Genomic DNA, 23,122 nt, shown 5'->3' with positions numbered 1-23,122 from the left:
TGTCTCACTGCAATTTGCTGTATACTCCCTAGTGTGCTGTTAACCATTTGCTGTCTAACAACACGTCAGGGAGGGTGCAAGGGATTTCTGGCTAGTAGTCATGGTGTGTGTGTGTGTGTGTGTGTGTGTGTATATCTGTGACTTTAACCGTGACATGTTTGTTGGTGCCAGATGGGCTGATTGAGTATTTGAGAAACTGCTAATCTCCTGTGATTTTCACACACAATAGTCTACACAGAATGGTGTGAAAAACAAAAGACATCCTGTGAGCAGGAGGTCTGCAGGCTGAAACACCTTGTTGATGAGAGAGAGATCAGAGGAGAATGACCAGACTGGTTTAGCTAACAGGAAATCTATTGTAACTCAAATAAGCACTTTTTACAGCCATGGAGAGCAGAAAAGCATCTCAAAATGCACATCACACCTTGAGGTGGATGCACTAGTGTGTAAAGTGTGATTTTTTTTTTTTTTGAGTTTCTATATCCTTCCTGGCAACCTGAACCAATCTGGCCATTTTTCTCTGAACTTTATTATCAACAAGGCAACAACTCAATGTTTTTTTGTTTTTCGCAAATACTGTGTAAACTCTAGAGACTGTTGTGTGTGAAATTCCCAGGATATCAGCAGTTTCTGAAATACACAAACCAACAACCATCCCACAGTTAATGTCAGAGATCACACTTTTCCCCATTCTGATATCTGAACAGTGTTTGTGAACACTGAAGCTATTGGCCTGTGTCTGCATGGTTTTATGTATTGTGCTGCTGCCACATGATTGGCTGATTGGATAACTGCATAAATGAGCAGGTGTACAGGTATTACTATGAAAGTGGATGGAATAAAGAGCACCATGATCACAGCTACAGAGGTCCTGTTAAACAAAAAAAAAAAAAGACAGGAATTAAAATGGGAATTCAAGTAGTTTGCTAAATAGTTCCCAATTCTCTTTAATATCGTTTTTTTTTTTTTTTCTGAAAAAATTAGACAGTGAGCCAAATATATAGTCAGGTCTAGAAGTATTTGGACAGTGACAATTTTCATAAATTTTTGCCTCTGTACACCACCACAATGGATTTGAAATGAAGCAATTAAGATGTTATCAAAGTGTCGATTTTCAGCTTTAATTCAAAGGGTTTAACAAAAATATTGCATTAACCGTTTAGGAATTACAGCCATTTTTGACAAAGTCCCTCTATTTTCACAGGCTCAAAAGTAATTGGACAATTGACTGATAAGTGGTTTCATGGCCAGGTGTGGCCTGTTTCCTCATTATTTCATGACAAATTAAGGAGATAAAAGGTCTGGAGTTGATTCCAAGCATTGAATTTGCATTTGGTAGCTGTTCATGGGAACTGAACTATGTGGGAACTATGCGGTCCACAGAGGTGTCGATCCAAGTGGAGTCCATCATTAGGCTGAAAAAACAAAACTATCAGAGATAGCAGAAACTTTAGGAGTGGCCAAATCAACAATTTGGTACATTCTTGAAAAGAAAGAATGCACTGGCAAGCTGAGCAACACCAAAAGTCCAGGAAGACCATGGAAGACAAATAAAGTGGATGAATGCAGAATTCTTTCCTTGTTGAAGAAAAATCCTTTCACAACATCTAGCCAAGTCAAGAACACTCTAGAGGAGGTATGCATATCTTTGTCAAAGTCTACAATCAAGAGACGCCTTTGTGAATGTAAATACAGACAGTTTACCTCAAGAACAGAAAGGCCAGATTAGACTTTTTGCTATTTAAAAAAAAAAAACCCTGACATGTTCTGATACAAGATCCTTGTACCAGAATGATGGGAAGAGACGAGTATGGAGAAGGAAAGGGAGGGCTCATGTTTCAAAGCATACCACATTGTGTGTCAAACATGTGGAGGCAGTGGCATGGGCATGTATGGCTACCAGTGGAACTGAGTCACTGGTGTTTATTTATGATGTGACTGCTAACAAGTAGCAAGATGAATTCTGAAATGTATAGAGCTATATTTTCTGCTCAGATTCTGTCAAATGCTGCAAAACTGACAGGACAGCGCTTCGTAATATGATGGATAATGACCCAAAACTTTCCACAAAAGCAACCAAAGAGCTTCTGAAGGCAAAAAATTGAATGTTCTGAAATGTCTGATGACCTCAACCAAATTGAGCATGTTTTTGACTTAGTGAAGACGAAACTGAAGGCAGAAAGACCCTAGGGTTAGACCCAGAAAGTCCTGGCAAAGCATCTCAAGGAAGGAAACTCAGCTTTTGATGATGTCCATGGGTTCCAGATTTCAGGCAGTCATTTTGCAAAGAATTTGAGTCCAAGTATTAAAAATAATCCTAATATTTATGATTATGTTAGTTTGTCCAATTACTTTTGAGCCTGTGAAAATGGAGGGAATCTGCAAAAATATTTTTGTTAAACCCCCTGAATTAATGCTGTAAGTCTACACTTCAATCGCATCTTGACTGCTTCATTTCAAATCCATTGTGGTAGTGTACAAAGGCAGAATTACGAAAATTATGTCACTGTCCAAATACTTGACTGTATATCTTAGCTAAATAATGCTAATGGTGCTCGTCCCTGTGGTTTGTTTGAGAAACAGACTCCCTGGGTGGAATTAAAAATTCCTGACACACAGTCACAGACACTCTATTCAAGTCCAAAATTAAAATTTCCTCTTACCCAGTCAGATTTACTCAATTCCAAAGATCAAATTTCCTGTTTCTTGCAGAACTCAAGGTGGCAAATACCTACCAGCAAATGGTCACTGTACAATTGCGCAATTGAACAGACAATGGCGAAACAGTCGACCCTTAAAAGTTACTTCCTAAAAGCAAGCAATTCTGATCAGCCTAATAGAGACAGTGAGGAACATGTTGAGATCATGGGGACATATGATCCTTGTCCAGCTACAGAGAAGCACATTCTGGTGTGTTACATACATTTGAGACTATACATTGCAAGGTAACGTTTGGGTGCTTCTTTAAATACATTTCAATCTAATTAAAAGAAAAATAAATAAAATATTATTAGCAGTCATGTCATAAAGTAATACAATAGTCAACATTTGAAGTGGATCAAAAAAGTTCATCAAAGTTGTCCTAAGACAAGAACGGGTATTGCTCAAAATTCATGTATAACATGTAAGTCTGCTATTAATCAATGTTGTCATCAATGGAATTTCATGCCTCATCACTTTTGATAGTGCCCAGACATGACTGTTTGTCACAAGGTGTGAAGTGGCTTGTCACACATTCGTGAAGACAAGAGTGCACCAAAAAAACTTTTGGTTGTTCAGTACTTCTGTGATTCACCTGAAGTCACAAATGGACTGGAAATGTCTCTTAAACAATAGTGTCTGCAGTGCAATACTGTACTGTACTGTAGTCACTCTGTGTGGAGCATCAGAGCATCAGAGCTTGAAGCAGGACCCAAAACAGGAAAGAAAGCTTTTTCCAGTTCAACAAAACAAGATGTTATTGCACGTTACAGCAGATCAAAAATCTGAGTTCGTAAAACAAACATGAATTGCATGGTTTAACAAATGCTACAAACAAGTCATAAACAAGAAACAACAAACGTTATGCATTGAGACAACCATTCAGTAGTCAGTGTTACCACCTCTGACATTGATCACAGCCTCACATTGCCTGTGCATGCTTGAGATGAGTTTTTGGATATTCTGTTAAGGGATGGCTTGCCATTCCTCCAGCAACGCTGTTCACAACTCCACACGGGTTCCTAGAGGGACCTGGCGTGCTTGCACTCTTGACTGTAGCTGCTCCCAAATGTGTTCAATGGGGTTCAAGTCGGGTGCCCGGGCTGGCCATTCCATCCTTGAGATGCCTCCTCCTCCAAGAATTCTGTCACCAGCCTTGCTTGATGTTGTCATCCATAAGCACGAAATCTGGCCACATTGCACCAGGATACGGTCGCACAACTGGTCTCAGGATTTCATCCCTATACCTTTGGCCTGTCAGGCTGCCATTTTCAACATGACATGCTCTGTCCTTCCACCCATGGAGATGCCTCCCCAAACCATGACCGATGATCCGCAAAAACTGTCATGATGTACAACATTTTGTGGCAAATTTCTCTCCCCAGGGTGACGCCAGACCCTCCTACACCTGTCTAGGAAGTTCACACAGAACCGGGACTCATCTTTGAAGAGCACTGTACCCCACTCATTCAGTGTCCACCTGTGGTGTTTTGTGGCCCACTGCAGACGTGCCAGTTTGTGTGCTCTGGAAAGAGGCACCCTCACAGCTGGTCTTCTGGCTCTCAAGCCAACTTCATGAAGTTGTCTCCTCACAGTCTGAGTGGACACTCGCACCCCTGTTGCCTCCTAAAGGTCATTTCGCAGGCTGACTGCAGGCATGAAACGATTTCTGCGGGCATGCAGGGTCAAGTACCGGTCTTGATTTGGTGTTGTGACCCATTGTCTGCCTCCACCATGCCTTCTACTCACACTACCAGACCTTCTGAACCTGTTTTGGGCTCTGGAAATTACACTTTGAGACGTTCCCACTGCGTCTGCAAGTTCATGCTGAGTCATGCCTCCTTGCAGCATCCCAATGCAGCATCCCAAAAATTCCTAGCAGAGATTCTGATCTAACAATGTTGGACTATTAGTTCAACTGTCTCTTCCAGTAGCAAAGCAGTAACTCAAGTCTGTGTGTATGCAAACAGAAGTTTGTGTGTGTGTGTGTCTTATATATTATTATGTATTATATGTGTTATGTTACCTATTGGTGGGGACTAGATATCCCCACAAAGACAGAAATGTGTTCCTTTTTTTTAAGCTTGTGCCATTAATTAGCTGCAATAAAAATTATATCAGTGGAAGGTTCTCACAAGGAAATTAAGACAAAATGTGTGTGTGCATGTGTAGAAACAGGTAGAAACTGAGTGTCTATTTAATGAAATTGATGTTCCAAGTAGCATATATCAACATAATTGTGTCCGTTATTTATTTGTAAAATGTTGCTACCTATACTACTGTCCACATCTCATGGATACAAACATGCAAAATGTCCTCATTGGCACTCAAATCATAGCACATATCCACTAGGGTTGGCCACAAGGCAAATAAGATTAATGGTAAAGTATATCACTGGATAGGTCTATAGTTATTATAATCTGATCCCCAGTACATCAGTAATGTTAAAATAATTTCCATTACACTTGTCTCTGAGGCTAACCATTTAAGTGCATGAATAAAGCTAATCCAATTCTGCCCACTAGAAGTTAGAGATTTAATATCAAGTCAAATGCTAAGGGAAGGATTGCTTTTACAAACTGCCAGCACTACAAAAGTAACAAATAGACTGCAGTCTTTAAACCATCATCTTGCTTGGAGGACATGCAAGCAAAAATACACAGACCATACGTATCTCCAGTTTGGTGAATAATATTTACTATATTATATGCAAATGATCAAATAATATAATGAAAATTATTATTAATAATAATAATAATAATAATAATAATAATAATGGGTAACAGAGGTTACTTTGATATGCTTAATACAATTATACCTCTTTGAAGACATTTGTGATCATCATCATACTTGACTAATTCAATATCTAAGTCACACCTAGAACTTTCAATTACAGAATGAAAAAAGATAAGGTTTTTACCCATGTGTGTTAAATATGCGTCTGTAATCACAAAAAAGAAAGCCCCTCTGTTAGTTTTGCTTAGCCATTGAATTAGAAATAGCAGATGCACAACAGAGCAACCAGAAAAAAGTAGTTCAACTGTCAAAGGAAGTGACAAAGTTGGAAAATATTATATCCATTATACATACAATTAAAAACACAGGGAACCTAGAGCCTTTTTTCCACCGCACAAAGAATGTAAAAATTTGGCATAAGAAAACTAACACTGATTTTACTTTTGGCACCAGTCCAACACCATACAGTAAGCTCCAGCCATGTGGCTTTTGGCCAAAGTAAAGGTAAACAGTAGATGCCACACTCCCACTGCAGTACATCAAAACGTCATCAATATTATGGACAGTTGCTGGTCTACCCTAAAACAATAGCTGTAACTTGTTTTTATTTAACTGCTTTATGTTCAGCTGATTTTCACAAATCAGTGGTATGATTTGCTCTAGGCTAAACAAACAGTTTGAGAAAAAATCATAAACCAAAATAAGACCTTTCAGTCTTGAGTAAGCATCTTACTGCTATTGACACATTTCAATTTTCACTGTTCACTAACAATCTGGGTAATTTACTAAAAAGACCTAAATTTATTTTTTAAATCACTTAACAGGAATGTATTTGCAGTAGTTTTAAGTTGAAAGTTAAGATCACAGGATAGGTATACACAAGCAGTATGATTACGTAAAAATACATTTACAGCAATAAATGTTCCTAGACTTATCATACAGATCATACATTGGGCCTCATTTATCAAGCTCGATACAAACTGATTTATTTGTAAATCATTAGTAGGAGCATCTATACAAGAAATTTATAGAGCATTTATACATGTAATCCTCTAATTTCGAAACACATTTGTATCCTACTCGTGTAAATTACATATAAGAAGACTAAGTAATGTAAACCTCAACTGATCGGCTTCAAGTCATGTGAAGTTTCTGCACATTAACAAACAGATTACACTGTCAAGTTCAAATAGTGTACGTATTTTAACTGCACACACAAATTGATTGAACATTTTGTGAAACTCAGTCATTTCATATTAAAAGGTATTAACTAAATAAATATTAAATATGAAAATAATAAGAAAGCAAGAAAACATAGACCTATAATTTAAGACAAATATCACCTGTGTGGGATTATTTCATTATTTATTATTTTTCCATGATTCAATCATATAAGATCAATTCAATGTGATCTTTGCTTACTCATGAGGCATACGTGTCTGTCCTTTGTTCACTCATGATGTAGATGTATCTGTTTTTGGGTCAATATGTTTTTGTCCTTGATTATGGTTTCTCTTACGTTTTTTCTCTTATGTTCTTATTAGCCTTGGGTATGTCCTTTGCATGTACACAGCAGTATAAAAGTCGGCTGTGTCCAACTTATGTTTAGACTATTGATTGCCCAGGTTGTCTTTGTGCATGCAATAAACCATCTCTCTTATTATAACCTGGCTCTTCTGATTCTTTAGTCATCTTCAGTACTTCTGGTATTTTGACGGGCATCCAGAAAGATTTTCAACAATTTTGGCGACTCTGGTGGGACAGTGATGTTCTCTGTGCATCCAGATGACAGACATCACCACCTATCTGATCTGATCCAGTGATCATGTTCCTGTGGTCCTGACAAACCTATGTCAGCACGGGTGAGTGAGTCAACATGTCAAAGAACTTACTTGATAACTGAATCATTTTAATGCTAGCCAGAGGTGTAAAGTACTTGAGTAATTTTACTTGATTACTGTACTTAAGTATTATTTTTGGGGATTTGTACTTTACTTGAGTACAATTGAAAATGAATACTTGTACTTTTACTTAATTATATTTTTAAAGAAAAAAGTGCTTTTTACTTTACAATTTTATTTACACTCAAAAAGTACTCATTTTTGGAGATCACTTTCCTCTATCTTCCCTTACTACTAACAAACCAATTGAATTGCGCTGATGCCCAGTTTAATTTAAATGTTATTTATTCTGCCAATGAGATTCGTTTTAAGATTCAATGAAATTGGCCAGACATGGTCATTGGTCCTTTGGAAGTGACATCATGTCACATCAATTACCACAATGCACAGCACCTTGACCTGGACCTGAGAGAAATTATAACAATCAGTTGAAGAAAATGGAAGAACATGATTCAGCTGTGAATACAGTCCAAAATCAGCCACAGGATCAAGAGCACCCATGGCCGTACCTTAGCGAATTCGTTTCTTGTAGTGGTAAGGATTTGTACAAGATGAAATGTATTATTTGTCTCCCACTCAGCAAGGAAATATCTGCCTTCAAAAGTTCGCCGTCAAACTTAAAGAAGCATATTGAGGTAAGTTAGTTTTTTGTTTTACTGCTACTTTTGTTTTTGCGCATTTTGACCTTGACTGGCAAGCCGCTTATCTGTGTAGTAGGCCTATGTTCACTAATGCATGCGATTGACAATATAAGGCTTACGTAATAAAATGTTAGGAATGCATAATTGTCTGTAAATTATTTGCTACGATAACTGTCTGCAATCTGTGGCAGTTGTTGAGGGTTTCGGCAACTTTGGCGCCTATAACGTTAGCTGTATTGCTTTGAATCGTCATTATTGTCTAGCGATCTCATTGTGGTTGAATTCATGCGCAAGAAAAGATATCAGTGAATTGCTCGCCCAAGCGGGAAAATGTGTTTCTGCAACAAGATCTGGATTACCGAAAATCACATTGTATTTGATGCAAAACTAATGCAACTAAATCATTACAAATGATTACCAAATCAATACACCCTGTCACATGCCAGCCTTACAGTTCTGTGTTTTTGTCAATGAGAAATACACTGCCTGGCCAAAAAAAGGTCGCTGTTTGGGTTTAAATAAGCAAATACTTAAGAGCCTAGGATTGGATCATTACTGCAGTGATTAATATGTTTCAGCTGGCAACAATTCTTTTAAGCTTAACTGATGCAGTTGATGATGTAGCTTCTCATTTCTTAAACAACCATGGCAGATTACATATCCCATGGACATGGAAAAGATGTTACTGAAGGGGAAAATTGTTGGCCTGCATCAAGCAAAGAAAACAACTAAGGAGATTGCTGAAATCACTGGAACTGGGTTATGAAATGTCCAGTGCATTATTAAAGCCTGGAAGGATAGTGGTGAACCATCAACTTTACAGCAGAAATGCAGTCAGAAAAAAATCTTGAATGATCGTGATCTGAGATCTTTAAAACGCTTGGTGATGTCACATCATAAAAAAATCGACAGGAGAACTCACGGCTATGTTTTATAGTGAAAGTAAGAGCATTTCCACACGCACAGTGTGATGAGAACTTACAGGATTTGGACTAAACAGCTGTGTGGCTACAAGAAAGCCATTTGTTAGTGAGGCTAATCGGGAAAAAATGACTTCAATTTGCTAGGGAGCATAAAGACTGGACTGTGGAGCAATGGAAAAAGGTCATGTGGTCTGATAAAATCAGATTTACCCTATTCCAAAGCAATGGGCGTGTCAGGGTAAGAAGGGAAATGCATGAAGTGATTCACCTGTCATGCATAGTACATACTGTACAAGCCTCTGGAGGCAGTGTTATGATCTGGGGTTGCATCAACTGGTCAGGTCTAGGCTCAGCAACATTATGTGGCAATAAAATGAAGTCAGCTGAGCACCTGAATGTACTGAATGACCACGTTATCCCGTCACTGGACTTTTTCTTCCCTGACGGCACAGGCATATTCCAGGATGAAAATGCTAAGATTCATCAGGCTTAACTTGTGAAAGAGTCGTTCAGGGAGCATGAGGAATCATTTTCACACATGAATTTGCCACCACAGAGTCCTGACCTTAACCCCATTGAAAGCCTTTGGGATGTGCTGGAGAAGACTTTACGGAGTGGTTAGACTCTCCTGACCTCAATGCAAGATCTCAGCCAAAAATTAATGCAACTCTGGATGGAAATAAATGTTGTGAAGTTGCATAAGGTTGTCGAAACATTGCCAGGACAAATGCGTGCCGTAATCAAAGCTAAATGCAGTGCAACAAAATATTAGATTGTGCGACTTTTTTTTTTGGCCAGGCAGTGTATAAATTCATGTTCGATAGTCACTAAATTATATTGTATCTCTAAAATCAACAAGTGTTTAACATTATAAAGTGTGCAATTGGCTGCAAATGTCTCTGTTTTTATTAATGATTTAATCAGAGAGTGCATAAGTGTAATTAAGTTACATTTATATTGCATACCAATATAAAGACATGTTTTTTTAATATTTGTTTATTTATTTGTTGTTGTGTTTTTTTGCTTTGCTTTGTTTTACAGAGAATGTACCCAAATGACCTCAAAAACTACTCTAAATTGACAGCACAGAAGAGAAGTTCAGGATCTCCACCCATGCTTCCAGCAGTAAGCAACTGAAAGTTGACTCCGTTTTCCCAGTCAAACGTGTATCCAGTCACTGTGAACAAAACTATATTGAGGTACATCATTCAAGGACTTCATCCTTTCAGCACTGTTGATCTCCCATCATTTAAAGAGTTGACTAGTACACAGCAGCCTGGCAGTTGTCATTACAAGGCCTACATTACGCTCCAAGATAGCTGAAGCTGCTCTGATCATGAAGCAGAAAGTGACTGCTGCCATGAGTGAAGTTGAATGGATTGCAACCACAGTGGATTGCTGGACTGCACGAAGAAAATCATTCACTGGTGTAACTGCTCACTGGATAAAACTTGAAAGTCTTGAAAGACATTCTGCTGCACTTGCCTGCAGAAGATTAGGGCTCTCATATTTTTGAGGTATTGGCCAGTGCTATAAATGATATCCACTCAGAGTATGAAATATGTGACAAGGTTGTCTGCACAACCACAGATAGTGGTTCCAACTTCCTGAAGGCTTTCAGAGTTTTTGGAGCAGAAAACAATGATATCGAGACCGAGGCAAGCAAGTGTGAAAGTGATGACAACACTGATTCTGAAGGCTGTGATGAGGGAAGTGATGGCGTGGAATTCCAAGATGCCTCTCTACTCCTGGACCAAGATGATGGCCTTGAATTCCAGCTACCAAAACATCAAAAGTGTGCCTGCCACATACTTAACCTAGTCTCAAGTGTTGATGCCCAAAGAGCTCTCTCAAATGAACACTACAAGAAACTCTACAGATCTGTCTTTGGCAAATGCCAAGCTTTATGGAATAAAAGCAGCCGATCGGCTCTAGCAGCTGAAGCTGTTGAAGCAGAAAGCAGGCTTCAGCTTTTAAGGCCAAACAAAAAGCGGTGGAATTCAACTTTTATGGCTGTTGACAGAATCCTCCAAATTTGCAAAGAAGCAGGAGAAGGCGCACTTAGGAATATATGCACCTCTCTTGAGGTTCCAATGTAAGTGTTTTTCCACTCTGTTGTAAACAACTTTGCTTTGTGGTTGTTGTATACTTTGCAAAAGTATTAAACATCTTGCAAGCGGAAACAAATACACAGCTGGGGTGGCTGCTGCCAAGTGTCCATCAGTTAAGCTTGAAACTTCAGTGACTCAACCATTCTCTCAGGTACTGTGGCCCACTTGTGGATGCCCTTCAACAAGGAATCCAAACACGATTCGAGCATATGTTTAAAGATCCTGAGGTCATCGCAGCTGCCATCCTTCTCCCTAAATTTCAGACCTCTTGGACAAATAATGAAACCATCATAAAAAAAAGGTAAATTAATGCAAACAACAAACTTGAAGAAAAATTCTAATCTTGGCAATTTCTGAGCCATACCAATATGACTGAGCTGACTTTTTTTTTTGCGTACTTGCATCTAAAAGCCAAAATCGTAACATGGTTCTTACTTACAAGTACACCTTTTATGAATACTATAACCCATTCTTGGGCTGTAATCTCAATGAATATCGATGTACAGTATTCATGCAGCAGGTTGTAGTTGTACCTCAGTGTTTCTTGAACCAATACTCTCATATTTTGTGTGGCTTGGAAATGCTGTTAGAATTTATGCTTAAATAGGGGATTGGCATGGTTTTAGACATTTAGATGTAGATGTAGATGACTGCATTTAAAAAGTTAATGACAAAACCCATAAAATTGTTCCCAGAACCCCCTCAACCAAACCTTTCTCTGTGTGTCTCGTCACTTTGCTTGTAAGCTTGGACTACATCAGACTGCATTTGGAGCCCTTGGACCACAATAAGGAATTGCACAACAGTTCATCTGATGATGAAGATTTCTTCGCTTCTTTGAAGCCGACAACACATGAAGCCAGCAAACAGCTGGATGGATATCTGGCCTGCATTTCAGACACCAGGGAGTCTCTGCTCACATTCTCTGCTATTTGCTGCCTCTCTATTAAGACCAATACACCTCTTCCTACATCAGCTGCCTGTGAGAGGCTCTTCAGCACTGCAGGATTGCTTTTCAGCCCCAGAAGAGCTAGGCTTGACTCTAACAATTTTGAAAATCAGCTTCTGCTGAAGTTAAACCAGAGGTTTTACAACTTTGAGTAACATGTTGCATATTAGCATTAGGCATGTCTTGTAGTTTGATAGTTAAATACAATTAAATACAAACAATTCTAATGCAGGATAAAACATTGTATGTGGTTCAGTCACTTCATACTGTGAAAGATTAAATGCTTAAACAAGAATCTCTAGATTTCATTCTTGCAGTTACTTTTACTTTTTTAATACTCAAGTACAATTTTAATGTGGTACTTTTTTACTTTTACTCAAGTATGTTTCTGGCCAGATACTTGAACTTTTACTTGAGTAAAATTTTCACTCAGTATTTGTACTTTCACTTGAGTAACATTTTTGAGTACTTTTTACACCTCTGATGCTAGCTAAAATAAAAGGGTTCGATTGATAGGAGTTCAGTCGAAGTTTCTCTTTACCAAATGAGTTGCATTGTTTTATACAAGTATGGCACAATTAATCAGGATCCTAAGGGTGTTGGAGAGTCTTCCTCACCAGTTTTGAGTTATCTTCGCCTTTTGCTGATAATCTCAGTTTTGAGAGGGAGCTAGGGCAAATGCTAGATAAATTGTGTCGGGGAAAAAAAAGACTAAGTTATGTCAAGAGCTTGGTATTCCAAAACAGACAGTGGAGTGGAGCAGATAGCAATGTTTTTCTGCTTTGAATAAATGTGCCAAGCGTAAAAGACCTTGAGGCAGCTGTGCAGGTGTTCAGATGGTGGCATGCTCTCCTAATACAAGATAGGGATAAGACAAAGCGTGATGAGATGTTCGCTAAGCTGGTGCAGGAATGTGCTAACCATAAACATGCTGCTACCTCCACTCAAAAAACTTGTGAGCAGCTCCAATGTTCCAATAACTCTTTCCAAGCTAAGATTGAGGTTTTGGGAAAACAGATGCTGCCTTTGACCAAAGCAAAGAGGCTGTATCCATCTCTTAAAAGCCAATAAAAAATGCAGTCTCTGGATTAGTCATCCTCTGATGACGAGCCAGACGACCCTGGCTTAGATCCAGCAACCATCAGGACAGCACCGATGGTAATTAAAGAGTCAAAGTCAAAAAAGGATGAAGTGGCAAAAGTAACAATAAAACATCAGCTATTAAGTCCTGGAGAAGTAGATTGCATGGCAAAGGATTTTAAACATCTCAGAGAAATGGGCATGGGTCTGTTCCTGACTCAGATGACACGTTATACAAGTTGCACCCACTGGAAGTTATTTCCAGATATGAGAGAGACTAGAATGTGAAAATGCATGTCTGCTCTGCTGCAAACAAATGCTAATTTGGAAAATGCTCTGTTCCGTGGGAGATTGTCTTAAGCAGGGGCATTGGGAGCGTGCATGTCATAAGAAGGCTATTGTACACTGTTATTTCTGGTGTGACTGGGGAGAGTTCTCACACTTAAAGAACTGAACCTGTTCATTTGTGTTTTGGCACTAAGTCACTTGACATCTCTCTTTATGGCAGCTCAGACTAACAGCCCTCCTATTTTAGGGATTGACACTATTTCACAATTACACATGCAGTTGGATTTCCAGTCACTAATTTAGTTATTACTGCCTATGCTCCAGTGTTATTGACACATCTTACTGTTGTCCACATGCTGTTCTCTCTCTCTGTTGTCCTCAGCTCGTGTGATCACAGTGACTGCCAATTGACTCGATGCTCTCACAGCACCCAACATTACCCTGCAAAGGGCCAAGATCACCAACCTCTCATCATTAATGATGACTGCAATGTCTGATACACAAGATGAGAGTGTATTGAGTGATCATGATTGTATGATGCTTTCACACTCACCGCCTTCGAGCGTTTCTGAGATTCCTCTGGAAAATCCAGACATGATTTTGTTCACAGATGGTTCAAGTCAAATCCTAAATGGATGCAGACGTGTTGGATGGGCTGTCTGCTCATCACATGCGGTGATAGCTCAGGATCTTCTCCCTGATCTCTCTCTCAGCCCAGGTTGCTGAAGTTATGGCTTTGACTAATGCCTACATCCTAGCTACTGGTCGTACCACTATGATTTACACAGATTCATGATATGCCTTTGATGTTGTACATTATTTTTAAAGTATTTGGCGGCGACATGCGTTTTTGACAGCTGCAGGCACACTCACTAAAAATGCTGTGTTTGTGTCTGACCTCTTGTCAGTGTGTGAAATGTCCAACACGTTTGGCTGTGGTTCAGACTCTGATAAGGTTAATCCTGTCACACAGCAGATATGGTCCTCCCTGATGGACATGTATGCTAATGCTCCTGCATAAGAGGTGTTTCGCACCTTTATCCTGGGTGAATAAAGGTGCAAATCTAGATTCTGCTGGCGCATGGACAAAAGGGTGAAAATATTTGGCTCCAGAGGCACTGCTACCATACTTGGCCCAACAAATCCACAGTCTATGTCACGTGGGTGTTCAGAGTATGGTTCACTGATTTTCTTCTACATGGTGTAACCCAAAGTTCCGCACTCATGCATTCGAACTGCTGAATGCATTCAGTCAGACCGTGGAACTCGCTTCTCTGTTCAAGTTGCGCAGGAAGTCATGAGAATGTTGAATGTTCACTGGAAGCTTCATTGTCCATATAGGCCTTGTGGACAAGTTTGTGGGCAGGTCAAGCATCAAAACCTGACTTTGAAACAAAGATTGTCAAAGTTACACTAGAGTGGGGTGTCGTGGGTAGATGCGTTGCCAGCCGTTCTGTGCAGTATTCACCCTGCACCCATGAGAGGGGTTGGTCTCAGCCCACACAAGATCACTACGGGTCGGTCGATGGACCTAACGGGGACATTGATCTAAGACAAGCAGATGTAAACGAAGTATTGTGAAGAGCTCACTGAAGCTGGTAGATCCATGCAACAGCATGTCCAGGAAGCGCGAACCTTACCTCAAAAGGGGGGGACATGCTATTGTACCGGGACAGTGTGTGATGATCAAAACCTACACCGCTGGGCCATTAGAGGCAAAATAGAAAGGCTCTTTCGAAGTCCTCTTAGTGACAGATTCGGCAGTGTTATGTCAGGCTGTAAAGAGGTGCTACCACCTAAATACGTACAGTCTGGGTGGCACTGAGAGGAGAGCTTGGAGAGGATCGAATGGGGTTTAGGCCGCAGGAGTTAAACTTGAAGTGAAGATTCCCGTTCCCCAACATGCAATTAGCGCTCCCTACTCCTCTCAGCGGACAGGAACCAAGTTAGGCAGGGAGAGACAATAACCCTTTACAGTGGTAATTTATGACACTTGAACATCTGGTTAAAATACATATTTTTATGTTTTCAAATAATGTTCTGGAGAGATTAAAACGGATATTTCTATTGAATCTCTGGAAAAAAAAGCTGTTTTTGTGCCTGTCACAAGATACTGCTATCTTTTGTGTGTGTGTGTGTGTGTGTGTGTGTGTTTGCAAGAAAAACCAAGTGAGGCATATTTGGAGTTGGTGCAAGTGCCACTAAAGAACCAAGAAACTACTACTGGATACATTGGGTTTCCACTCGCTCCCAATTGGCCCCACACTGCGCCTCAACGCTGTCTGCCGTCTGTGTGCACCATGCTGAAGCAAGACCCATCTGTGTTCGCCATCATCAGAGCACAAGAGACTGTATCTACATAACAAGTTATTACGAATTAGTCACAATCACTGGTTTCACATTATAAAACAATACATATAGAGACACTGGGACTCAAGGTTATTTAGTTAGGTATTTCATGAAGCCTAAATCTCCTACAGTGTGGGAAAATCGTGTAAAAGCTGTAATTTGCTCGGTCCACGCTAAATTTATTCACCTCCCACAGTCATAACCCAAGAGTTAGGGACATATCAGCTGAGTCCTAAAATTAAGGTCAAGACTTTTCTAAAGCTCCTTCAGCAGGACCTAAACTATTTTGGGTATGATCGGGGTATTGGTCTTATAGTGATAATATTAGTAAGGGTTAGGAAGTCGTCAAGGTGTATACCCATCAGCCATTACATTAAAACCACCTGCCTAATATTGTTTAAGTCCCCTTTGCGCTACAATAACAGCTCTGATCCATCAAGACATGGACTCCACAAGACCTCTGAAGGTGTGCTGTGGTATCTGGCACCAAGACGGATCCTTTAAGCCCAGTAAGTTGCAAGGTGGGACCTCTATGGATTTGACTTGTTTGTCCAGCTCAACAAACAGATGCTCAATCGGATTGAGATCCGGGGAACTTGGAGGCCAAGTCAACACCTTGTGTTGAATTGAACTCTCTGTCATGTTCTGCAAACCATTCCTGAACAATTTTTGCATTGTGGCAGGGCACATTACCCTGCTGAAAGAGGCCACAGCTGTTAGGGAATACCGTTGCCACGAAGGGGTGTACTTGGTCTGCAACAATGTCTAGGTAGGTGGTATGTGTCAAAGTAAATCCACATGAATGCCAGGACCCAAATATTCCCAGCAGAACAATGCCCAGCGCATCACACTGCCTCACCCAGCTTGCATTCTTCCCATAGTCCATCCTGGCGCCATCTCTTCCCCAGGTAAGTGACACACGTGCACCCGGCAGGCCACATGATGTAAAAGAAAATGTAATTCATCAGACCAGGCCACCTTCTTACATTGTTCCATGGTCCAGTTCTGATGCTCACATGCCCATTGTAGGCGCTTCTGGCAGTGTAGGCACTGTGGCCAGTCTGCGGCTACGCGGCCCCATACGCAGCAAGCTGTGATGCACTGTGTGTTCTAACACCTTTCTACCACAGCCAGCATTAACTCCTTCAGCAATTTCTGCTACAGTAGCTCTTCTGTGGGATCGGACCAGATGGTCTAGCCTTCGTCTACCTAATCTCAGCTATCTTGTAAACAATAGGGCAAACATTAGGACATCCCTGACTGGAGGATGAACCCTCTCAGCCCCAGAGGAACCCTGTCAAACCAGTTGATTTAGGTCATTGGCCAAGCCCAGGTGACCGGTCCATAGGATAAAACCCAAGGACCCTCAACAATAAATCTGATAACCTAAGGCCAAAGGGGGGTGACTCACCTGGGGCAGGCCTCAAGAAAGAGTCTTGACTTCTTACATTCCACAGACTGCATCAGAACATTCCATATAATCAACAGGGACAATGACTGTGAAAATAATACAACTGCAATCGCCTATTTTCTTCCATGTTTCACTTTGTACTTATACTTATAGCTACCAGGTTGCCCTTATTTGTTTGATTATTTAGTATGTATTATTATGGTTGATCAGTGTATTAACAACAACCACTACATGTCTTGTTTGGTATGTGTGTATTCTTTGAATAATTTTCTGAAATATGAGAGCAAGGAAATTTAGGTAGAATGTCATCATATGCATGTGTTAATATTTGGAACCAAAGTTTGATCCACACTTCATGAAAAAGTGTGAAACCACATGACTGCAGAGACAATGCCACCAACCCTATGCCACCAACATATCTTGGAGTCGATTGGGTGTCATGGAGACATCAAGGGGAGTCATCAAGTCATAAGAGAGGAGTCGAATTGAGTGGAGTGGAGAGGAGTCGAGTCATCCATTAAGAGTCACCAAGAGCTCCAGAAGTTTTCACCCCTCAACATCACAAAGAGATCATGCTCGCTCTGAGACTCCACATCAAGACTGGCTCCTGCAAAGCCTCCGACTCCCGCTTTTGCACTACTGAGAACCACCATATCACTCATCAACGCTCTTCTGCAACCCACCTACAAGACTCAGCTGGTGTGCTCTTCATTCTATTCATCATCCTGATTGGTCTCCCAAGACACCAGATCAAAAACAGACCTCTGGTGAATCCACATCACCGGGAAAGCCCTCCAGAAAACAACGCAATGAGGGTATCCCCTGAACGCAAATGCAAGCACCTTTGGATTCATGCTGAACTGGTGCTTTTAATAGAAGGGCTTTAAACTTTGTAAAGAAAGGAATGGAGGTTAAATTGATGAATTGATGGTTCATTCCATTTAACCTCTGTTCATGTGTAAGGCAGTAAATTGTAAGCACAAAGATACAAGATACTTGCCTTTAAAATCAGATAAGACTTTATTAAACTATTCTAAGACACAGAAACTAATCTAACACTTTGGCTTCAAGGTCTCTACTGTGCATACGCTGGCTCCAGTTTTCACAAGATGGCAACTCCCATTTTGACCCCAAAAAGGCTTTACAAACAATGGGAGTGAATGAATTCCACTCATATGTACAGTCATTGGGGTCTATCAGTGTGGTCTATACAATCTTCTAAGAATGGAATAGGGAAAGCATCTGTCACTGTAACTAGATTCACCTTCCAACAGTCTATACACACCCTTATTAAATTATAGAGCTTTGAAACCAGCACCATCAGTGAACTCCAATCACTCTGTCCTGGCTCTATTGCCCCAATTTCTTCCATGAATGCCAACTCCTGCTTAACCATATTGAGCTTAAAAGGAGAGAGTCTATAAGGATGCCGTTTAACAGGGACTGCATCTCCAGTTTCAACATTATGCATGCTAGTGTTGCAAGACCAGGCCTGTTCCGTAACACTACTGAACACAGTTTTGTTTTTTTGTTTTACAGTCTGCTTGCTGCTTATGCTCAAAATGGCCAAGATGGCCATGATGGAGACTCTCCATGACAGCCAAATTTCCCACACGTACTCCCACCGGGTTTACAGTCACCATGTCTTCAAACTCATCTTGATCACAGAATGTGGACATGCATGATCAATACTTCAGCTGAACGGTCATGATACGGTTTAAGCAGATTGATATGACACAATCTGGACTTCTTCCTACAATCTGGAGTTCCCACCACACAGTTAAGGTCACCCAACTTCTTTATAATAGAATATGGGCTACAGAAAACTGCACTGAAATTAACATCTTATCCCCCACTACAAAAGATCACTCTACAGCCTTCTGATCATAATAGAACAAGACACATAGTGCAAAAGACTACCCTCTGGTTCCTGTTCCACAAGTTTCTCCTTAACCATCTTGAAGGGGCCTCGAACCCCATGCCGAAAAACCAGCTCAAATGGCATGCTCCCTGTCGACACATTCACAGAGTCCCTCACTGTAAACAAAAGAAAAGGCATGGCACAATGCCAGTTTCTGGAAAAATTAACACAGTATCTCTACATCATGGACTTCAGTGTTTGATGGTATTGCTCATTAGCTCCCTGAGACTGTGGATGATAGGCCAAGTGGCAAGTTCATGCATAGCCTGTTGAAACACCCCAAGTGTAAAATTAGTGCCTCAATCTGACTGCACATCCTTAAGCACACCGAACCTTGAAAAAAAACTGTGGTCAGGCCTCGATCAATGTTGGAGCTTTTATATTCAGGAAAGAGAGTAGTAACCACTGGGGTACAACACTGGGGTACAACACAATGGGGCTACTTGAATTTTCTGGTTTGGTTTTCTTGCTACTTGACAGGCACGACATGACCAACAATAGGCCACCGCATTCTTGTGTAGTTTTGGCCAGTAAAAATGCCTCATAATCTTGGATTGGGTCTTACAAATTCCTAAATGCTATAGGTGTCTCATGTCAACCGCAACACTTCTTTTTGAAAACACTGAAGAAGCACCACCTGTTCCAGCACTGTCCACAATTCAGTAGATGTATGGTTAAGTGGCCTCCACTTGCACATAAGCACATAATTCTGAAGGCAATATCCCTCAGCCATCTTCTTGCTCTCTTCAAGAGGGGCTGCAGTTTATCTAAGATTGGCCAGGTCTGGATCAATCTTTTGCTCTTTATTAACAGCATTGTGCCTTAATCGAGGTTGGTAAAAATATCTTTCAAATGTTGAGAACCTATGATACAAACTGAGTGATGAATATAAGGTGAATTTAGGTATACTGGGACTTCAGTTAAATGGAGACAGTTAAACACAGCAGCATTTATTTTATGGCCTGACAACTTATGTTACTTGCTTGTGATGGAAATAATTCATGATTAATTCATGTGAAATCATATTGTCACGGCCATACCAGACCAAAACACAAATCGTCACACTCCCTCGCTGGAATTCTAATCACACACACCTGTCTCTCATTTCCTTCCTCATCATCTCTCCCCTACTTAAGCTCTTCACTTCTCCCTCTTCTCTGTCTGGTCTCGTCTCGGCGATAACCAAAAGCGACCCACGAAAGCCAACGACTACTATTCCTCCCTACGATTCCTCACACTTCCTACTCTGCCCCCATTTCGTCCGTTTCTCCAGCCAGTCATCAACATCCGGTAACTTCCTTCCTCTCATCTCTTTCTCCGTTTGTTTATAAATAAACACCATTGTTCCATCTACCATCTCTGTGTCTCGAGTCCTACCTGCAGTGTGACACATATAAAGCAGGTGTGGTCAGCATCAAACATGAACTTGACCCCAGAAATCTAGCTTTGGCTAGTTATAAGGTTATAAAATTGTCATGACTGATATATTACACATTTATTATGCATTTATGCACAAGATGTACTACTGTAACAAAATAAGCACAAATCATTTTCAAGATGCCCCAAATTACCAAACGGGAAACATTCTAAGAAGTAAGGGAAGCAAGGCAAACTGGAAAATACAAAATGTTACTTAGGCCTACTACTAAGTAGTAATTTTTGAATAATTTTATGCTTTTTTTTAAAAATCCTAGGTAATGCTGCTTCTGCAACAAATAAATTATAAAATGTTACCATTTCATGGTAGTTTTCTACTGTTATATTTACTTGATCTGTTTACACTAAATTTTACAGAAATTTTACAGAATTTTACAGAATTGTTTTTAAGATTATCTAAATACTGTTATTGTTGTTATTCATGTAATAATGAATAATTAAGCGACAAATAAATGTTTTAAACGTGACACTGAAAATTAAAGTGAAAGCAGTGAAAATGTCTTCCAAATTCCCAAACATGTCGTTGCAAATTACCAAACATCATTTAAAATTGAGTTTCAGTCAATCTTGACAAAAGCACAAGTCATATTTGCACAAGCTTCACCTTTAATTTTGAAAAAACATATGGACTAGAATATTCGTTATATAGATACTCAATCAACAACTGTCCAGTGCCAATGACAGCATGGGTACTACTTAGTATTTCTAAAATGGATCATAATTAGGCAGAAAATTAAAATGTGCAACTTACATGTTCTTGTTTACTTTTAGCAAGCCATACCATTATTTCCAATTTTAAGTAACAACAAGGCTTGACCCCTCTTTATGCGGTTGGCCAAAAATATCAGCCAAGTAATTATTATGCCCCAAGACCTAATGCCTAGGGAGACAATAAATTAGTCTTTAAAAGAAAGATATTTCTGCTTTCAAATGATGACAAATAAAATAAATAAAATTGTGTTTTTTGAAAAATGTCATTTTTTGAAAAAATTTCTAACATATAACAATGAGTGCAGAAAATTTATAGGAAATTTTACACTGACATCCATAGAAAATGAGCTTCCAATTATTCTTTTTAATTCCATGCCAGTGCCATAATCACACCAATGCAATAGAAGAGTGTGAAAATATTAAAAATACTGTGGCAGCATTCTCTTGGATGTAAATTCTGACAGGGCAGTGAGTCTACTCAATCAGGAATGCAAAAATAATTAGGCCTATTTTAATATATGATTATGAGTGAGTTAATTGACAAATAAGCCTAATGGATTAATTGGCTTAAATGTGGCTTGTGTGAGAAGGGCTGTAACATTTGCCATTTTTATTTATTGTTTTCTTTTCAGAACTGCGAGAAACAACTTGACAACTTCTTGTTACTCTATTGAATACCTCCTTGAGGGCTAATCTAATGATTAGGCCTATTCCCTGTTACAATAACAATAACCAACTGAAATTACAAATTACAACATATACATGAAATTTGTAGATTTAAACTGAACTTTCTCTTGATTTCATTATGTAAACTACTAAATCACATAAATGTTGCCTCATCAGTAATCTTAAGCCACTTACTTAAAATTATAATAATATGATGCTATAACATCGACCATTTAGTATATTTCAGTCACAAAACAGGAGTTTTCAGGGGATTTCCTTTTTATTGCACCAAACAAAAAAATCCAAGTCAATAATTTTTCACCAACATTAATGATAATGTAGTGGAATTATTTGATTTTCCTTTGCTTCTTCGTATGCTTAAAATCCGTTTTATTATCTTTATGCTAATTCTTATTATTTGTGAGTGTATTCAGAATATCAGGGTATTCTGACCTTATATGTCACATCATAAGATAAGTAGACAGAATGTATGTAAGGAGATAGATGAGTCGTAAACGTTTTCATGTGAGGACACTTTTATACACTCATACACTGAGCTAAATGACCTAAAAACTTTTTTATATATTGGGTAGGCTTTCACACATTTAGTTAGACAGGAAGGGAGACAAGTTGCATGACAAGTCAACTCTAATTACACTCCTGTATTTCTCCATCTGAAGAATTTCTGCAAATAAAATTCATCTACTGTGAAGATCCTTTCTCCATATTTATCCTTCCACCCTTTGTAATTGACTGAAGCTTTAGGCTGGTGTAAAAGATGGCAATATCAACTAATCATTGCAGCCCTGCTATCATGGTGCAAAAAGACTGCATCTTATTCCCTCCTATGTCCTTAAGAACTTTGTATGAGAAATGTATCTACCACCTTAAGCAAATTAAGACATTAAGCAAATTAGTCTAGGCAGGGAAGTAGCAACATTTGCCTGGGTGATCCTTTGTGCATTGCTCTGCCTGAATTAAAGGACATTGGAGATGTTCTGGGCAATTACTCCCACAAAAACAAGCATTTCTCTGATCAGAGTCATGTCTGCAATTCAGATCGACTTTTACACATTTGAATATTTTGAGTAAAATTCCCATTCCCAGGCATTTGTATCCTAGACAACAGGCTGTGTCCCCAGAAAACTGTCTACCACACAATTAATCAGGCCAACATGTGCATAGAAATCACAGAGACAGTTGCCTACATCACTCTGCTTAGGAAAATCATATTAAAAAGCAGTGTTTCTCCCCGATTTAATAATGATTTTTTTCATTTTAACAAAAAATCCTACACA

The 23,122-nt window shown here is 39.5% G+C and overlaps 1 protein-coding gene across 4 annotated transcripts in view; it reads right to left on the bottom strand.

Annotated features, from left to right (window-relative positions):
- sema4ba (sema domain, immunoglobulin domain (Ig), transmembrane domain (TM) and short cytoplasmic domain, (semaphorin) 4Ba) overlaps nt 1-23,122 on the bottom strand; it is a 167,934-nt gene that overhangs the window by 115,069 nt on the left and 29,743 nt on the right. The window lies entirely within an intron of this gene.

This window comes from Pangasianodon hypophthalmus, chromosome 6 (assembly GCF_027358585.1).
Source record: "Pangasianodon hypophthalmus isolate fPanHyp1 chromosome 6, fPanHyp1.pri, whole genome shotgun sequence".
Taxonomy (NCBI): domain Eukaryota; kingdom Metazoa; phylum Chordata; class Actinopteri; order Siluriformes; family Pangasiidae; genus Pangasianodon; species Pangasianodon hypophthalmus.
Note: the sequence above shows the minus strand (reverse complement) of the source record. Positions and strands in the feature narration are given on the sequence as shown.